Source organism: Cheilinus undulatus, linkage group 2, assembly GCF_018320785.1.
Source record: "Cheilinus undulatus linkage group 2, ASM1832078v1, whole genome shotgun sequence".
Taxonomy (NCBI): domain Eukaryota; kingdom Metazoa; phylum Chordata; class Actinopteri; order Labriformes; family Labridae; genus Cheilinus; species Cheilinus undulatus.
Genome location: NC_054866.1, coordinates 19567629 through 19588224, shown reverse-complemented (window position 1 = coordinate 19588224; position 20596 = coordinate 19567629). Strand labels below are relative to the sequence as shown.

Below are 20596 nucleotides of genomic sequence, written 5' to 3'. Positions count from 1 at the left end.
AAGTGGTCCTGACTGAACTAGCTATTTCAGTGCAGTTTCCACTTAACCAGCTGACAAATTGTTTTCATAAAGTAAACATTTCATGCTGACTGTATGTTGTCCTTTTATCACCGATCAGAAGAATAAATAAACAGCTGTTAACATACTTGGATGATAAATTACCATTCAACTCTTCTGGTCATTGTCGATTTTGACAAATTATCCCCGGAAAGTGGAGGAAGGTCAGTAAAATACCACTGTTTAGTCAGGCAGGGAACTCTGGATGAGGAGTGATGCAGGCTGCAAATTCTGTGAGCTGCTTTCCTGATCAGCAATGTCTTGTAGAAGTATTGAGAGTCTCACTCCTTTTAGCAGTAGCTCCATTGACATGGATTCACAGTTTACACACCTACATCAGGCAACTCAGGATCTCTCCTGCAGATAAGCTGAGGTGAGAGCTTGTACTGCAAAATAGTGTCAAGCACACTAAAAGTTTTCATCGTAGTGTACGCTATAAAAAACAATGTTGAGTGAACAAACTATGAAGTATTGGGTGCACTTTTAATAACCTAAGTTGGCTACTTGATACAACAAATTATGCTGGGTTTCTTAAGTAGCGTAAGTACCAAGTGAACACAAAATGTTCTGCCCCCTCAACATTTTCAGCTACTAGCATGTTATGTCAACTAAATGGCAATATGAAGTACTAAGATGGGCCCCTCAACTAAAAAAACCTGTGAAACTTTGTACTTAACTTTTTACATTGGGCCCTCATATTCATTTTTACAGTGGACAATTGAGCCAACATTATTTTTTGGCCTGATTTTTTAATTAAAACTCACTGAATTATGAGGAGCACCAGTACTGATATATAGTCCTGTGTAGCTTAGCTTTCTGGCCAAGAGGCAGATCTCTGGAGGCTAATGTTACTACTATTGCTTAATACCTCATATGACAGAATACTGAAATATCCCTTTAAGGTAAACGGAAAAACATTATATCAATGCTGTAATTGGCTTTCCTATTGGACCACCTTGGGTGTTCATTGCATACCCAAAAATATGCCCCTCCATGTGAATATTTTGTATAGTTCAAGTTGGAGACAGGGGATTAGATGTCTGGGTCATTATGGAAAAAAAAAAGGTTAAGTCAAAGGACTTTTAAGGGATAGATGGGACATTATAACACAGAGATTCTAGTTAAAAAAATGATGTGGGAGAAGGAGCTCCTCAAAGGTTAGGCCACTAAAATCTGGATATCATGGCAAAAATGACCATTCTTACTGTATGGTTTAAAACGACCCCAATCGTTGTACTTTATGGGGACTTGCTCTACACAACCAGTCATGAACCACAACATCCAAAATTCACTTCTGTATCTAAAAAGGTAACACTGCTTGCACTGCTTTCTCTGCTTGGTGGGGAATAAAAATGTAACCTCCTGAAATGCTTCAAACTCATCCAGCGTGTGCATAATTTAAAAATGGCCTGTTTCTTAGTCTTGCCATTGCTGTGACCTCTGTTGGAGGCCACTAATCTGCTCATGTGGTGTGTTTTACTGCTGTTATGAATGAGTTTTAAACTTGGAAGTTCTGAACACCACAGAGCTTTTGACCACATCACAATGCCACAGCTGCATAAGATTATTCTGTGTTTTTATTATACCAACAAACAGAATAGATTAAAGAGCCCAACTTTAGGCCCTTCAATGAAAATAGTTGACAGAAAAGCTATTGACACTGCAATTAGGTTTGCCAACATTTTCAGTAACAAAGGACAAAACATGTTGTTTGGAGCTCAGTACCACAGTAGTGTGGATATGATTTGTGTGTTGTGTACAAACTAAAATGTGCATTTGATCTGTACTCTCTCTAAAACTGTATTATTATGTATTTCCCCCCAAAACGACTTTAAACTGACAAATTATGCCACAGAGTGCAATCTGAGATTCATTACAGATGTAATTTAGACAGAAAATGAATGAAACCATGACCTAAATTGCCACACACTGTCATTTAAAGATGAAATTATGACAGTGGAAATAAATTATTCCACTGTTAACATGGTGGACCTTTGATTGGAGCCTTACATTATAAAACAAACAAAAAAGATTTTACAGCCTATATTCCCCAATTCTAGGGAAATTTCTTACTGCTCTTGGCAGCTTCAAGCAGACCTTTGTCACAAAACTGCAAGAATAGAAGACTAACTTGTTATTTGGTGGAAACCAAATGAGTGCCTACAGACCTTTTGCATCTGATATTACACAGTCTGTTCTGTCCAGCCCCACATAGATGGTAAAAGGGGTATGTTACTCATTGGATGCTGTGCTAAATAAATACTCCTGTCAATGAATTCCCCACAGTAATTTGTGTAGTGCACATTTTGGAAACAGAAAGTTTGCAAAGAATGAAATGTTATTATCAGATGCCTACAAATCCTATATAGGGAGCAGTGTGTTAAATTAGGGAATATAAGCAAAAACTAAAGCCCAAAACACACACAAACAATCACCTTTGTTATTCTTTCTGAACAAACCCACACTAGCTGCACCCAGACCTACAGATGGACGCACCACACTGCAGCACTTCACTCCACTGCTCTATTCCAAACATGGCTGACCACGGCTGGCAGTGTTTTTTGGCAGCTGTAACTCTGTATTGGAGGGCATAAACAGAAATTTAGCGCTAGAATAAGCTGCTGGTGAAATATCACTGCTTCTATGTTTTTTTCATTTATATGTTTAGGCCCTAAGTGGGCTCTCAGCTCTTTTATCCAGCACCTAGCCCAGCTGATGTTATTTGGTCCCTTCTGTGGTAGCGCAGAAACAAGATACAAAAGTCCAAGATGGTGGACTCCATGCAGGGGACCCTCCCTATAGTAAAGGTAACAACTTATTCTAAGTCAACAAAAACAATTTCATATACAGGAAAAAACACCAATTAAGACAGGCCTATTTATTCATATTATGCTTTATTTTTACCAAGTTTGTTCCTCTAAATGCTACCAGGCTAAATATAACACACTGCACCTTCAAGAAGCGATATACAGCATTTTTGATTGCAATGTCTCATTTGCAGTAGGAGCACTGAATGAGCTGATGTTGGCAACATCAGGATTATGGTTGAAAATGTGATCCTGTTTTCATTTTCAACTGAATGAGTTGTTGAAAACTGAAAGTACATTAGTGAGTTTCTCTTTCTGTAGTGTGATGAGCATATTTTCAAATTTGAATGAAAAAATAAAAAAGCAGGTATTCACTAGGACAGCGGCATGGCTTTTGTATGGGTAAAAAGATGATAGATAGATAGATAGATAGATAGATAGATAGATAGATAGATAGATAGATCAATAGATAGATAGACAGACAGGTAAATAGATGCCATGTTAGTGTTATCATCGGGAACTGAATAGTGTAGAAATGTACTTTTTAATTCAGAAATTAAAAAAGGACTTATATGCAGTTTAAATCACAAAAACTAGAAGTAGAAATTAAACCTGCCACCTGAATAAGTAGCAATTTTAATCTTAAAAAGTCCAGAAAAACAAAACAAAGCGCTTTCTCAGCTGTAACAGCCATGTAATTGTGCAGCTGAAGTGCTTTAGTCTGAGAACTGGTCACAGTGTGCTGCTGCTGCTCCCCTGCCATGACAGAGAGGTTTTGTACAGCTGTATGGCCAGGGGAACAAAAGAGTTTCTGAGTCTGATAGTGGCCCCGTCCACACGGAGATGAAAACAATATATTGCTGTTTCGTTTTGAAAAAGTTTTCCGCAAAGATGGGATTGTTTCAGGAAATATCCGCGTAAGCACTGAACCACTGAAAACGACTGAAAATGCTGTAGTTCATATGCCAAGACTGTACATGGTGCTGTATTGCTGCCATGGAAATGCACCAAAAGAGAGAAGAAAATCATAGAAAACTGACACAAACTTTCTTCTAGTTGCCTTTCTGGTATGTCTCGGCGTTGGATTTAAGAACATATGGTGTATGCGTTTTGCGGCGGTGGTAAAGGAGCATCAGATTTTGCTGTAAAAGCCATAACAAACTCTGTAGCTTTTGTATCATGAACACAACCCTGTTGTCAACCATTTTTGTTTTGGCCGCACAGGTGTCTTAAGAGAGCTACGCTATGTGTGACGTAATCGTTTCAAAAAAGATGCAGCGGGCCGTCCACACAGAGACAAAACGGTAGTTGTTTACAGATTTGTGCACTCTGGGACGTGTTTTCAAAAAGTATCATTTACAGTCACCCAAAACGCTGTTTCCATGTGGATGAAACGCCAATATGACAAAAAAACTTTTGCATGTACTCCTGAATTTGTCTCCGTGTGGACAGGGCCTGTGACTGGAGTTTGCTGCTGAACTCACTCCTCTGCCTGGTGAAGTTGCAGTCCAGGGGGCGGTGGGCATTGTCCTGAAAAGCAGTCTATCAAGTGGTCCTTCACTCTGCAACAGTCACCATAGGGTCCAGCTCTGTGCCAACTACAGACCCAGCCTTCCTCACCAGCCTGTCCAGTCATGATACACTTCCATTTAAAACTTGCTTCTGTGCTTTTGATGCTGTACAGTTACCTATACGTGCTGATCAGGAGCGGGTTTGTGAATGGCTGCCAGCTGTCACTTTGTTGACATGATCAGGGCTATGTAAATAAAGCCATTGTTTAAAGGTATAATCACAACAACACTGGGCCTTAGTGAATGCATTGTGGTTGTATGAAAGTTTCCATCTCAGACTTATCAGATCAGTTCAGACCAGACTTAAAGGGTTCAGGATAGTGCTGTTGTGAGAGACTGCGTCAGCTTCAGTTAGTTATATAACCCTCATTAATTATTCATGGTGAGGGGCTGCTTGACACAAATTTCAGAGCAAACACGTCAGCATACAACAAGAGGCATTCAGACAATCCACCTGGAAAAATCAGAGGTCATTGTTTCTGAAAATCATGTCGTCCGGACTGCCTTTCTATAGATACAGTAGGATGTTTGCATTACAGACCCAGGATACTGCCAGCTTAAGGATACGTTTGATCAGTAATTCATGCATGTCTTTTACTGGGGGTCTCAAACTCCCACTGCACCCCTCCCCCATTTAACCATCTGCCCAAACAACAGACAGACCCCTGACCATCGGCTTACTGTGGGATAAAACCTGACCAGACTCACAAGCCTCTCACTTCACCCGCCAGGACAGCTCTCTTATTCACACTGTGTGGGTCTGTGTACAAAGTCTGGCCCTACAGAAATACAGTACTCACAGTCTTAACCCAGGGAAAGATTGGTGTTAAATCTGGTAATTACAGGGATTATGCTACAGACAATCTTTGTGAGTTTGGGGTGATTTGCAGTTTGTCTGAGACAATTTTTGTGCCCAATCACATGGAAATATCTTAAGTTTTTAAGTTTCTGTGGCTCATTTTCTTTGTTCTGATTCAGATGATAAAAGTGGTTTACTTGTATTTCTTCCTAGGGTAATTTTATGCTCACATTGCTTCAAACCAGGCCTGAAGCACACACTTTTTAAATCTTGGCAGCTAATTTGAATTTGGTCTTGGTCTAGATTGAAAAGCATTTTAGTTTAAGTCACATCTGAGTCATTTTTAACCTTTTTTGAAGTCTAAGTATGAAAACTCAAAAACATTTTAGTCCAGTTTTAGTTCACATTTTGGTCTTTACTTTGAGGTAGAGCATTTTTTCTCTTTGTAATCAACTGAATTTTGAATCAATATAGATTTAAAAAACTCATATTAATGTCCTATCAATACTTTATTTCATTTCAAATAAACTGATGAAAATAATTGCATACCTTATACGCACAGTGGAGAAAGACATCCAGCAGTCCAACACTAACATTTTCATCTTGTTTTAGTCTCCTTGGCGAACTTACATTTTGTTAGTTTTTTATCACCAAAGACCAATTTTTGCTTTTCCAAAGACCTCGGCACACTAGATCCATCTTTTCATCTGATATTACTGCATGTTTAGAAATACAATCTTGTGTATTGCTAATCATGTTTGCACAGCAACGACACTTTCGTGCTCACTGGTAGAGCACAGAGTCAAACCGTAGTGCAACCATGATGGGCCAGACACGTACCCAGTGGATGTCCAGGGTTTAAACATCGTGATTTGCCAATGCATTATGTGGAAATCAACCATGAAACATACTAACTTTGCAAAGCAGATGGATATGCCCGTTTCCTTGTTTTTCACTGGTGAATCCATCTTGCAAAGCTCCCATCTGAACCATTTGGGCCTGGTTAGAAAGTGACAGGACCAACCAGTGACGAGGGCCAGTACTTTCAGGCATGGCAGAGTCGTGACGTAAACAAGCAGCAGCAAGAGGCCAGTGCAATTATGGTGGAAGAGCTTAGCGTGGATGCTGCTAAAGCGTAAGTTTTATCAGAACTTGACGACATTTCTTTGTTAAAAAAAGAACAAAGAACAGCAGTGAGTTGTTTTCTTTTCAAAAAAAAGTCGAGTTCTTACATGTCTACATTCGCCATGTTTTTGCGTTATTACCTGTAGCTGCGCACGCGCTGCTCAATAGCAGCTACATCACATGTTTTGATGCTCTTATTGGCCTGTAGAGATGTGACAGACAGAATGTTTATCCAATCACATGCGGAGTCTTTTTCAAAGCCTCTGCCTTTTCTCAAACGTTTCCTATTGAAGCTTTCCCAGATGGATGTGTGAAACAAATCCATCTGGCATGTCAGGTTAGAAACATACTAGATGAAGGCCAAAATTTGTACTCATAGCCACAAGCCTGGATTGAAATGTTAATTTCCATCTCAACTTGGCACAGCGCTATGATGCTCAAGCTTGAGCCATATGAAGTGCTCTTTTAGGATGGGTGAACCCACTGTATGTTTTCAAGGAGGGAAAGAGCCACAGTATCATATTCACTACTTCATTCTCTTTGTAGTATGACATTTGCCACATTCTACATTTTTTGTATTAAAGTGTATCAGACTCAGTGTACAGGTTTTTAGCGCTGACTTTTTTCTTAGGTGAACGAGGTGATTTCGCGCTACATTCAATGCGTCGTTTCCTGAGAGTTGTGGTGATGGCTAGTCAGTGTGGCAATCCTCTGGTGACTTAGAAAAATTTCAAAAGAGGGCTTTCGCTGGAGGATCTCCAACAGGGAAGGAGGTTAATTCAACCAAATAAAGGAGAAACCAGTGGTGTCTGGCTGTGGTTACCCCGAGCTCTATGACACAATGTGACTGTTCTACCAGCACAGGCATGAAAAGTAACTTACTTGGAAGAAAGTGAGGGAGGAGGTCGTATTACCTGGTAAGTTGTGAAAACATTTATCTCTCACTTGTTTTCAGCCATCTGCTACCAAGTTAGCACTGTGGTTAGCACTGCCTGAGTTAGCATAACCCCGCCAGGCAAGCAAATTTTTCATTCACCACGATTGGTGACAACTGACTGAATTCCAAATATAGGAGAAGGAAGCCCCTCCCTTGGTCTTTTAGGACACTCATGTACATGCAATTTGACGTCAATCTGAAAGAAACTCTGAACTGACAAGATGTTGAACCAGTTAACGTTAGCTGTGACGTTGAATTTGATTGAGTGTAAGCAATATTATTTTATGCTGTTTAAAAGTTGTATTCAAAACCAATGGGCTCTATGCACGGCAGGGGGTGGCGTATTTCCGGTGGAAAATAAGACCGTTTCACAACTTCCGCCCAATGATAGGTGCTAGGCCAAAACGGAATCTAAACCCTCCTATACTGCCTTAATTTGTCTGTTTCGTTGGGTTTTTTTGTTTCAATTGTTGTTTGTGTTTACTCTATCATCATTGCTTGGCATCCAAACATGCTAAAATGATGTTTCATAAAAAAGGTTAAAAGCACTTCTGGACATCGTTACTGCGTGCTGCAATGTACATCTTCAGCTAAATTTAACTCGTCATTGACAGTCAGCTCAGGTAACTCACGAAAACAGCGAGTAAACCGCAACGAGCCATCAAACGCCTTTCTCTGCTCCCTACTGGAAGTGTGGGAGCGGTCTAATGCCCAGTGCGGAAGCAGTTCATGCATAGAGCCCATACTACTACTGCCACTGCTTATATTACCAACAAAGTGTGATGAGTTAACTAGGATTTTCCCTGACTGTGTCACGTCTTCTGCTTAAACTTTGGTACGTCCTTTTTGTTTTTTCCCTCCTTTTCCAATTTTTGTCTTTTCCTGTTTAATTTTGCCTTTCACTGAACTTTGTCTCTCATTTTAGATTCTGTTTCTTGCCTCCCCACGTATTATGTAGTTTTCCCACCTGCAGTGATTGTCTGATCCCTTTCACCTGCTGTTGACTGGGCTTTGTCTTCCTTGCTCCTGTTTTTTTTCCTAATTCCTCTTATTCCCTTGACTTCTGTGAAAGATTGTCTTGTTAACTTCAGTGAGTATAACTTTCAAGCCTTCTTCCCTTCATGTGTTTCCCTTGTGTCTGACCCAGTTTATGCACTTGGATAACTGAGTTTTGCCTGCTGATTGTATACTTTTGCCTTTTTTTTCTGATTGACCTCCTGCTACCAAATTTGAACTGATTAAACAGTTTTTGACTTTTTGCATGTGTATATCTTCTGGGTGTTATGGATGCATCAGAACACAAATGTAGTGTTCAAATATTTCCAGTCAAGCCAGGGTACGGAGGGAAATGACCCTGTGTTTGAAAAAACTTCTCCAAATTATCCAAGTTTAAAATTCTCTAAAACTAAATCAAGAAGATTGCTAAACAAGTGTGTACCATCAGGGCCAAAGAAGGAACCAAACATAGAGGTGCAGTACCTTAATCAGCCACTAGAGGCTGGCTTTAAAAGTGAGATAATCCCCACAGATCTCCATGTTAAAATGGCACACTTTACAACAAAAACACGTACTGTTAAATGTTTGTTCTGCAGTAGTTAATTTCTTGGCTCATGACATATGACAATACTGTATACTAGTAATATCAGACAACTATGACTTTAACAATAATCTTCCATTAAAACCTTTGTGAAGTAAGGCCCGTCCATTTAAGACCTGTTTTTAACTATTTTACAAATGACAAATATATCTAGAATTTAAAATCCTTTTAGACTTGCACCCAACTTTTGAGGTTTTTGATGCAAACTTCATACATGTGAATGGAAACGGCTGAATTTATCACTGGGATTTACTTGTTTCTACTGCCAGCCCCCCATCATTTCACCTGCAAGATGTCTGAGTGAAGATGATGAGTAATATAATCAACAGAATTCACTGCAAGCAAGTGGAGGGGATTGATAATGTTTATTACCTGTTATGTGGACAATGAGATAGGGATGGTTTCAGGTTTTCTAAACAACCTGATTAGGGGGTTTTCAGGTGCAGCCCTCCTGAAATGTTTCAAAAATTTTCAAAACGACAGGTGAGAAAAAGTAGTCTAGGGTTGCTGATTAGTTGTATCATCCTTCTTTATTTTAACCTAAGTGAAAATTCTTAAAATATATAAACATAACATGAATAACATGATTTTTTTGAAAAGAAACAAGTAGGGGCCACGCACTGTCTGAGCTGTTTGACCAGAGTTTCATGTCTAAAGCTGTCTGTCCTTCCTCTGGAGCCCCTGAGGCTTTTCTGTCCCAATTAGCAGCTCTGCATCTGTGCTGATTAGTCGACAGTTTTTCAACCCCTGCCAGCAAAGGAAGCCAACAAATGGGAGAAGGAACTCTTGGCCTAGATACCCAACTATTCTGAGTCCTAACAAGGTGAAGTGGCATGCATGAAAAACAAAGGCATAATCTGTTTTCCCTCTGTGGGACAACTGAGGACGACAAAAAGATTCAAAGTGAACTACTTCCTGTCTCATTCAGCTGGGAGACAAAAGGAATGGATTTAGTCCACGCTGGGATTTACTTTAGGCCATTTTAAGCTGCTGGTATGATTCCCAGCATAAGAGACAACAAGCAAAAATATAACTCAAGAATAAAAATGTCAGTGTTAAAATAAGTTTCTGTGTTAGAAACAAGAAGTTAGAAATTTCTTGCTTATGACGTTTCTGCCTTTAGGACATCATGGGCCTAGCATAGATGTATAGTATGTTGATGTCTCTTCAGAGCTTCTGAGATTTAATTTTAGCTGTAGGTAGCTGTGGCTTTTAATGAATGTAGTTCTATGACAACAGGTGTACCTACCATAAAAATATCATGACTTCCTGAATGAAGATCCACTTTCAGGTGGATTTTTTTGTCACAAACTTACAGACATTGTGAACCAGGATATGTGATTAATCCTCTGAGTCTGACGTTTGGGTTTACAACAAGAAGAACCAGTGAGCCTTTAACTTGGGTGACTTTCTGTGGTATTTGAAAAGTTAAAGCCACACTTTTAACCTTAACATGGAACAACCTTTAATATATTTTTAACCCATTTTCAATCGTTTCTGCTCAGGATTAGTCACCTAATTGTTTTCCCACAATGCTTTGTGTCGGGCTGTGACAACCAATGGCAGGCTGTTCAGGCTGTCCCCATGCCATACTTTTTTAAACTGCGCATGTATTTCCTGGTGTAGACAACCTGAATGGCTCATAATGGAGAGAAAGAGCAACAGAGCCTGTGACGTGAGCCTCTGTGTCACTGCAGACAGAAACTGATTTGAATAATAGCTTAAATAGAGCCAATACAAAAGAGCACAAGGATGTCTTTTAATATTTTGAAGACTTTTTGACACAGAACAATTATTTTTTCACTCTCCAGGCAAGACACAACGGTTAAAAGTTGGTTTAGAGCTTGAAGTGTTAAATAAAATAAAGGGGTTTACAACAAAAATACAAGATCTCTTATGGATCTAGTTTCACTGGAGCTACCATAGCCAGCCTAAAGGAATTTCAGGACCTTTTGTGCATATGTGAATTAAGTTTATGAGTTTTTGTTCTAAAGTAGAATTGAAACAATCGAGGTAGTAATGTTTGACATCTTTTAGCTCATGAGTTTCATGTGTTTCAGTTGTTTTCTGTGAACTATTCAAGTGAACTACTCTTTGTCATGAAGATTTGTAGAGACATATGATAACACTGATAGCTGATCAATACTGGATCAAAGACTTTATCCATAAGAAGTTTTTTCCTCCTCTGTTTCACCTTAGTGTTTGAAGAATCTAACTACAACAAAGAGAAACACTGGGTTCAGAAGGCCCAGGTACAATCTGGAGTCTCCAACCAACAGTGCAATGACAGTGAGTGCTGTCAGAAGGGGCCCCCTTAGGGAGACTTCCTAACATGGCAAAGCAGATGGATACACCCATTTTCTTGTTACTCACTGGTGAATCCATCTTGCAAAGCTCCCATCTGAACATTTGGGCCCGGTTAGAAAGTGTCAGGACCAATCAGCGACGAGGGGCAGTACTTTTGGGTGTGGTGGAGTCAAGACGTAAGCGAGCAGCAACAAGAGGCCGGCGCAATTAAGACGGAGGTCATTAGTGTGGATGCTGCTAAAGCGCCAGTTTTATCAGAACTTGACGACATTTCTTTGTTAAAAAAAGAACAAAGAACAGCAGTGAGTTGTTTTCTTTTCAAAAACAACAAAAGTTGTGTACTGACATGTCTACAGTCACCGTGGTTTATGTTATGCAGTTCTATATGGAGTTTAGTCCTTGGTAGTGGCGCATGAGCACCTCGGTAGCAGCAACAACGTCACATGTTTTGTTGCTCTGATTGGCCTGTAAAGATGTGACAGACAGAACGTTCATCCAGTCACCCTTTGAGTTCTTTTTCAAAGGCTCTGTCCTTTCCCAATCGCTGTATATCAAAGGTTTTCCAGATGGATGTGTGAAACTCATCCATCTGGCGTGTCAGGTTAGAGATTTCCTGCTGTCATTGCAGATATTGCACATCTTGAACCACTGGTTTAAAGTTTTTCAGCACTCAGAGGCACATACTGGTCAGTGGACGTGGACCTATAAGCACTTGCCTGTGGAATAGCTACATCTATGTTTGGAACACCTTTTAGAGGGGTTAAATGTGCTCCAGCAGTCCTCAAATATCTACTTTAAGAAACCAGCTGAAAATTTTGAATTATTTATAATTCAACAAACTCAAAAACACAGAACAGATCTGACTACTGTTTTAGCTGCACATGAAAAATGTAAGCAGAAAGCAAAAAACAAATAAACAAAAATGAAAACATGAAAAGTATGGGATGAAAATAAAAAGAAAACACAGAAAACAAATGTAACAAAAAAGAGTGTATATCACCTTAGCACAAGTTTGCAGTTGTCATTTTACGACAAATAAGGCTGAACTGATTGGCACTTTATGCCTAATACTGTGTGAACTGTCAAAGCACAACATAACTTAAAAGTCGTCTGGTTTCAGAGTTGAGAAATCTCATCCGCACATCGGAATACTGATGCTGTTAAGTTTGTCTTGGCAGTGTAGCAATAGCATCTAGTGTGATCTCTCTGCTGCAGCAAATTATTTTACATTAGAGAAAGGAAATGTTTGTCTTTCACTGAAGAAGTGCTACGTGGCACACACCTTGTATGGATCTCTGCCGAGACAAATCTGTTCAGTATAAAGGCAAACTAACAGATTCACTCTGGGTGGGGTCGTTAAATGACTCTGTCAGCCATGGATAAAAAAAATCTTGTCAACAGATTCCTCCTCTGAAGTTGAGAAAGCTCTGATGAAAGCAGCATATTCAGTACAAGGTCCTCCTCCTCTTGCTCTTAGCGTTCTCGTTGTTGACACACGACACACTGAGGTCAACCATAATGTTGGGCTAACAGGTCAGGGTCCTTTCATTTATGTCTATGTTGGATGGTTGTCATCTCTGTGAAGCTTACAGGGTAAGTTAGCAAATACAGAGGTGAGCAGAACTTCTGATACATTATGATACAATGAAATATATTAAATGCATTACAGAGTGTTACCATAACATGCATGTTTTAGGGCATGTTTTGATAGGTTATAATACTTTATAATTGCTTACAAGAACTAAAGCACACATGCAGACATGATGGTATGATATGTTACATGAGTTCTGTTGCTATTTTTCATAACCTCTTTCAGGCATCATGACATAAGATGTCTATGTTACTACATTGTGACATATTACATTTTATACCATGGTCTTGGTGAATTCTCGGTTCTGATTGGCTCTGGAAGTTTCATAGGTGTAAATTAACTTCTGATATTCGGGCACCTATGGAAATTCTCAAGTAGTTCCTGTCAAAAAATCTTTACACTGCTCTAAACGAATGTGCTGCAGATGTTAGATGAGAGGAGTAACTATTACAACATGAAACAGTCACATTTTCCTAGGACACCAACTTGCTAATGAAATATAACAAGTGATTTTATAATTTCATTCAATTTGTTTGGTGAATACGACAACTTTGATAACTGGAATGCTGCTGAGGACTGTTGATGTGCATTTAGTTATGCAGCCCTGTGTCACTGTCCATCTGCTTTGTCCTGAGATGCAACTTCAGCCTGTGGCCAACGCTAACAGCTGGGGGCCGATAGCACCAACTGGGGATAAATAAAGATGGTCTTATCTCCTATGTCCAACATCTCCTACCACTGATTTCCAGGCTCAACTTAACACTAAGAGGTGAGTGTGGCAAAGACACACTCTCCTCTCATTCTAACTTTGATCAAACTATTTGTACGAGGATTTAATTAAAAAAAAGAGCCAAAGGAAGCACCTCTTATAAACTGACATGTTATCTGATGAATAAAATCATGTTTCTGACAGGGTTTAAAACGCCCTCCATGGTATCATATGACTAGAAATCTGATGCCTACTTACATATTTAAGCTTCTATTGATCCATTTCCACTAGTTATCTGGACAGTTAAGCCACTAAATTGGACGCTCAGTGTTATAAAGCATTGATGACAAAAACATCTGTGGTTTGATCTGATGATGTGGTTTTGTCAACACTCATATTTCCCTTGAGACTCATCAAAGCAGATACAATGGACACAGTGAAAAGAAGTGCTGACTTCAGTCTGCTGAGGTATGGATTTTTCCTCCTGGAACTGAGGTCCCTCTGATTTAAGGTGGTGGGACCTCTTCATTCAGAACTATACTGTAGCTATAGGCTGTATGAAGGCTAAAATAGCTGCCACCACAATGCTGTCCCTGCGGACTTTTACTCATGGTTTGCAGGAGTGTGAGAACGGATGGGAGACATAATGAAAAAAAGGAGGAAATGTGTGTCCAACAATGCCCATCTCCTCTGGGAGGAGGTGAAAGGTCAAGGTTCTGAGGTAAGATATTACATATAGAACTGAAACATGAACAGCAGTTATACCACACTTAAATATAAGTCTACTGTACAATGAAGTAAATGGGAATTCATCAGCTTTCTAATTGAATTAAGATTAAATTACATTTTTTAAAGCTTAATTAATCTCACAGAAATTCCACTTCTTGGGCATTAATGAGTGTATTAACCCAAATGAAATTGCATGCAGTTATATAAAAGGAGATTTAATTTAGCTGAATTTAATAAAAATAAATAAATATATTTATATCTTTCAATGGGGACATCACATGGTATTATATCATATCACATTAAGACAACATAAAACACAAAGAATATCTACAATCATCTGATAAAATATTTATAAAGTAACTGTGTTTGTCCATTTTTGTGTCATTAAGCAATATCTTCAATAACTTAATTTGCAGAATAAATTTTCTAAATTTCTTTGAGGTTATTAACACATCAGCCTTTAAAAAATGCCTCCATGTTGTTGAAAAGCCTCTTTTTTCTCTGCGTTTGCTCGTATCAGTTATCAGCACTTTTGAACTCTGTAGGAGCCGCTGAGTGCCTGTCTCCACTGACCGTGTGACTGAAACCAGAGCGGCCACCATAATGGCATCATTGATCACCGGTCATTTTTTCTCAGTCGCTGCTTTCAAAGCTTTCACTGCCATGAGAAATGTTTTAGTGGGAAAGAAGAAAAGATAAATCTTTATCTTGGTGAGAGGCTTGATCTGCCCTCGCTTTACCCTCGCAGGCCTGTTTTGCCTTTAGTCCCACTGATGGCTGATCTGAGGATTCCTCTGACCTTCAAGAAAAGATAATTCTTGTTGTCCTCATGGAGAGCTTTTGTCTCCATTTGGTAATCCACGAGCTGCTTCAGTTTCTCCAACAAAGCTTTTTTTCTTGTTTATTTACACTGCAAAAACTAAAAATCATAGCAAGTGTATTCGTCTAATTTCTGGTTAAAAATATCTCTTTACACATATTAGAAGCCATATTCATGTAACAATACACTGTAAATGTCTCATTTCAAAAAGTTCAAGGTGAAACTAGGGCCTGAATTAGTAGTAATGATTGCCATCATGCACAAATGCAGCAGACAAAATTAACCTGCATATCTTGAAATGAGATGTCTAAATCTAAAATAGTTAAATATCTAATTTCAAACCAATTGATGTTTAGATTTTGCCTGCTGGAATGACTTTACTCATTTCAAACAATTCAGGCTTTATTTTTGCTTTGCATATATGAAAAAATATACACTATATTGCCAAAAGTATTCGCTCACCTGCCTTGACTCGTGTATATACTTAAGTGACATCCCATTCTTAATCCATAGGGTTTGATATGATGTCAGTCCACCCTTTGCAGCTATAACAGCTTCAACTCTTCTGGGAAGGTTTTCCACAAGGTTTAGGAGTGTGTTTATGGGAATTTTTGACCATTCTTCCAGAAGCGCATTTGTGAGGTCACACACTGATGTTGGACGAGAAGGCCTGGCTCTCAGTCTCCACTCTAAATCATCCCAAAGGTGTTGGGCCAGTCAAGTTCATCCACACCAAACTCTCTCATCCATGTCTTTATGGACCTTGCTTTGTGCACTGGTGCACAGTCATGTTGGAACAGGAAGGGGCCATCCCCAAACTGTTCCCTCAAAGTTGGGAGCATGGAATTGTCCAAAATCTCTTGGTATGCTGAAGCATTCAGAGTTCCTTTCACTGGAACATGACAAACACATACACAAGAGTTATAGACCTCTCCATAACCATGACTCTTATCTGTGTTGGACTGTACCCACCCAGAGGATCTTTGTCAGTAAGTTCAGCAGAGACTTTAGTTAACAAAAGCAGAGTGGTGCCATCAGCCAGAGGCTATCTGTGAGGGTATTCTGGCTTCAATTATACAACATGCGTTTTCCAAATCATTATGATCCAAACAGATGCCATGACATTAAAATGTAAATCTGATCATATATCTGCTGATTTTTCATATATCAAGTCAACATACTTGAAATGTTAAAGCCAATTGGGTCTATTACAAAAAGTCTACTCAGCACCCTGAAGGTTCATATGGTTATGTTTGAAATGCTTTTGTTCAGCACAGTGGTGCCACAGTTAAACTTACAAATCTCAGTTTTTTAAGGATCTTTCATCTATCATCAAAGTTATTTTGAGAAAATGCAGCTTTATCAAATTGCTGAAGCTCATGAAGTTGAAATGACAACAGAACTAGTAAGAAAAACTAATACTTGGACATCAAAACAGAAAAAAAGAAACTACCAAAGAATGCAGATTTGATGAAAATGCTTTTAGAATTTATTTTAACTTGATAATTTGATGCATGTTCCATCTGTTAATATGGAGGAGGCAGGTTTTATTGACCTACACTACATGTAAGTCAGCAGGGGGAGCTCTAAAGATTCTGGCTTCACTCCCAGACAGCTGTTTTCTGTCCATCTTGAATAGGGCTGCCAACCCACCCATATTTGGCAGGATTTCCCTGCCATAGATTGTCGCAATATGGAAACTCCTTGTCCAGTAAATTGATGTTACTTATCTGCAACTGCACCACTGATCCATGATCAGATTTGACGGAGCCTGTAGCCCTTCATGCACAATTGTGTCCAAAGTGACACCTGTCACCTTGCCGGCATTAGCTCACATAGAAGAACAAAATAATGAATAATGATTCATTTTTTGGTCATATATGGTCATTGCACAAGTGTAGCTCAATTTGGATATATTTGGATGGAAAAGATAAAATCTGCAGTTTCAAAAAGCAGTGGAAAGTAGAGAAGGTGGGGGTCAATCCAGTTAGTGGTACCTCAACAAAAACTCTCTGTACTTTATGCTTTCAGGAATATTTACAAGGAAATTGAGGCGAGGAAGACACAACACTGGATGCTCCTACAGAGCTGTATAAGAGGACCACTCTTGCAAAATTTACATGCACTATCAACAAGGCAGTTACAGGGGTCCAAAGCAATAATTAGACCCCCCCCCCCCCCCACTGCTATGAATTAGTGAAAAAAAAAAAAGAGTTAAATTACAAAATGCAAAAACTTTTGGGTAATGCCTTGATTCATTTTCTGTTATAAAAATATTCAAAATCATTCTTAGGTGAAAGTCTGTGTAATCAGTTGTGAGGTTAGGTGTCCTTTTGAAAGAAAGGAAGGTTTTAACAACGATAATACAAATTTAAATGATACTAACACCAATTAGACTGAGTTTAATTTTAGAATAATATTTCCACCATGCAATCAATACAAAAAACCTAGGAGTCTGTAATATTTATTTCTTCTTTCTGACATTAAATAGTTGTTTTTTTAACATTAATCCTCATCTCCTGAATGTTATTTTATGTTAAAAATTAGGGTATGCAAGTTGTTTTTTTCTCACCTTTATATTCTAATTGTGTTTTTGGGAGTGATTATTGTTTAAAAATTGCGTGGAAAAAGTCTTACTCTTGATGTTTGATTCATTCAAAATATTTGCAAAAAACTACTTAAAAAACTGAGGGGAAATGGGGAAACATTTATCTCTAATTTCCAGTGTGGGTAATATTTGAGGGAAATGCAGTTTCAGTTGAATAATTTAGCATTCAAATTCTGATTTATTTACGATATGTCAACATCGATAAACTTGACTGATTCATAAAGCTTGATTGATATTTGCTTTCTTACTGAACCTGTAATAAAAGTCGATATAAATGTTCTGTGCTTTTAAATCTACTGTGGTACCGCCCTGTCCCGTATAAACCAATCAGCATCTCCGACACACAACCGCTCTCTGAATAATCCACCAATCAGAGCTCGTCTTTTACCATCAGTAGAGCAGTGCAGTTCGTTTTAGCAGTTTGGTGGATATCACCTTCAGTCGAGCAAGGCAACGAGCTTGTCCACCGTGCGACCGTCACGGTGTATGTGGACAGAAAATGTCTGGAAAGTGACACTAGAGGCCGGCAGGACTGTCCGGATAGTAACGCTGGGTTCTGTGGGGGTATTCAGACCAACCAACCGGAGTCTCCTGCGCAGTAGCCGCAGAACTAGGTAGGTTTTTTGACGTCGTAATGTCTTCTTCTCTCCTTTCCTCAGGCTCAGGGGCTGCGACAATTAAACGCACATTTTAGAAAGGGGGTTTGGAATTACCGAAATACGACGTTTTCTTTATCATGACATCGCTTCAATACCTATTTTTATACGTGTTACATAATTGTTACAGTAGTGTCAATACTGGAAAATCGCGTAAAAATCAATACAAATACAATACAGATGAAAAATTAACTGGAGGTGTATGGTGACAGACAGCGCCGTTACGTGCCTCGCCGAACTGTATCTAAAATATGACTTGATTATCCGCAAACACAGTCATGCAGCACACATTGAGTATCAACACAGACTGCTATGAAAAGGTAGCTGTTTTCCCTGAAATTCGGCTGGCATTTTCGATTACATTAAGTTAAAAACACGTCCTCTCCGTGTGCTGTTCTCCTCTGATGCCGTTCCTGTCCAAAACGGACCTCGCTGGGTGCGGTAAGATTGGGGCTGGGCAAATTAACGAGTTTTTAAGATGTTTGGTTTGTCTTCAAAGGAGAATTATGGTAAGACAACACCGGTTATTAGCAATATAGGTACTGGCAATAATGGTAGGAAAAAAGATACCAGGTCTAAGGCTCAGTATGAAGATTATTTACAGTAGGAACACTTACAGTAAGCTTATATGTTCATTAAACACAAGATAATCTTTGTGTAATGTGTAGTCTAAGTGGAGAATTACATCCTGTTTATTTAATTCAGGCGTATTTTGGAACATTGCGTTATTGATGCAACTCTATTAATATTAATACTGGTTTGATACCTTGCAACAGAAATAGTAATCCTGGACAACTACTGTTTAGTGATTTATTTTTAAAGAATTCAGTCAAACTATAACACTGTACGGGTTGCACAAATAAGTTGGCTACCTTTTGAAAATCAGATGACACAATTGAGGAGCAAGGGCAGTCCTATTGAACTTCTGTACTTTTTCCTACCACCTATCATTACAGTAATGGTGAATTTATCGTTTTGAAATGCATACTATTTAATAGTGTAGAGAAAAATGGCTGTTGCCAATGTTTTTGTGCAAATGAGAGAGTGTGTAGAAGATTGTGTGCAATTTTGGATTATTCAAAACAAAAAGAAATGAACAATATTATGTGTACAAAACTTATATTTTTTTTTGTCACCTTTGTGTCAAACTCAGTTTGGTTTGATTGTTGTTAGAATCATATCAAAGTTCATAATTCTGGTATTGTTACAAGCATTTGTTATTGAATCATGTTTAGCAGATGTTCTGCTAAAATAAAGTTTTAGTTGATATCAGCACCAGTAAAGAGCTTAAATTCAAATTTTGATGTGCATTAGTAATAACCTTATTGGGTTGTAATTTTGTTAAATGAACAAACGAGAAGACCATAATGTTTAAAGGAAGCAACAATGATATGAGTGAAGTATGCTTAGGAAAATAAATTGTTTGATCACAGAATCTTAAATAGATGTCTGGTCTAAGGTTATAACATTAACAGAGGATGGATGTTGTTGGGCCTATGTCAGTGTTATCACATTGTACAAAGCAGACTTCTTCATCAGAAATTACTTACATGAAGAAAATACTCTTATTCATGGCTTAGTTCTGTTTGATTCCTGTAAAAGCTTTCTTTCATCTTACAGAGAGTTGTGGACTTCATAAGCTGCAAAAACTGATTAGTCATGTTTAGCTGTAACAGACAGTAGTGCCTTGTTATTACTGCGAGTTATCACTATTTTTTTCTTACACAGTCTACCAGGTGTTATCTAGAAAAACTGAATAACCTATTGGGACATACAATGGGTTATGTCTTTAAATGTTTTCAGTCTTGTACCAAAAGATATCCGTTAAATTTGGTATGAAACCAAGAATAGCAGAAGCCCCCATATTTTATAGGCTTTAAATAGCATTTTATGCCTGTTTTAGGGATGAAATTACTGACACAACTGAGGTTGGTGACACACAAGACAGTTTTCAGATCTTAACTAATTTTGAAGACATGGGAATCCACAAACATGACAGTGTAAACAGTTTTTGTAACCCTTCCTCCATAGGTGCACACCTGCTGTTTGCAGTAACAATTTGACAGTAGTGATTCCACAGACACGTCACATGATCAAACCCGACTTCAGAACAAAAACATAAATGATTTAAATTGTCAGGTAGCTGCCCTGGTTTGTGTTCAACGGAATGAAGAACCATGGGTTCTTGCTAAGAAGATGTTATAGTTGTGTATATATTAGCCACAATACGTTTCAGCTTTGGAAGTAGGGTTGGGTGTCATTTGAGTTTTATCCTATACTGGT

The 20596-nt window shown here is 38.6% G+C and overlaps 1 protein-coding gene across 2 annotated transcripts in view; it reads left to right on the top strand.

The window, feature by feature from the left end:
* Positions 1-18069: 18069 nt before the first annotated feature.
* The window catches only part of tpst1 (tyrosylprotein sulfotransferase 1), a 74138-nt gene continuing 71611 nt past the window's right edge, over positions 18070-20596 (top strand). For both annotated transcript variants that reach the window (XM_041811365.1, XM_041811357.1), the window contains exon 1: positions 18070-18271. The gene's annotated coding sequence lies outside the window, so the exon portion shown is untranslated. The remainder of the gene's footprint in view (positions 18272-20596) is intronic.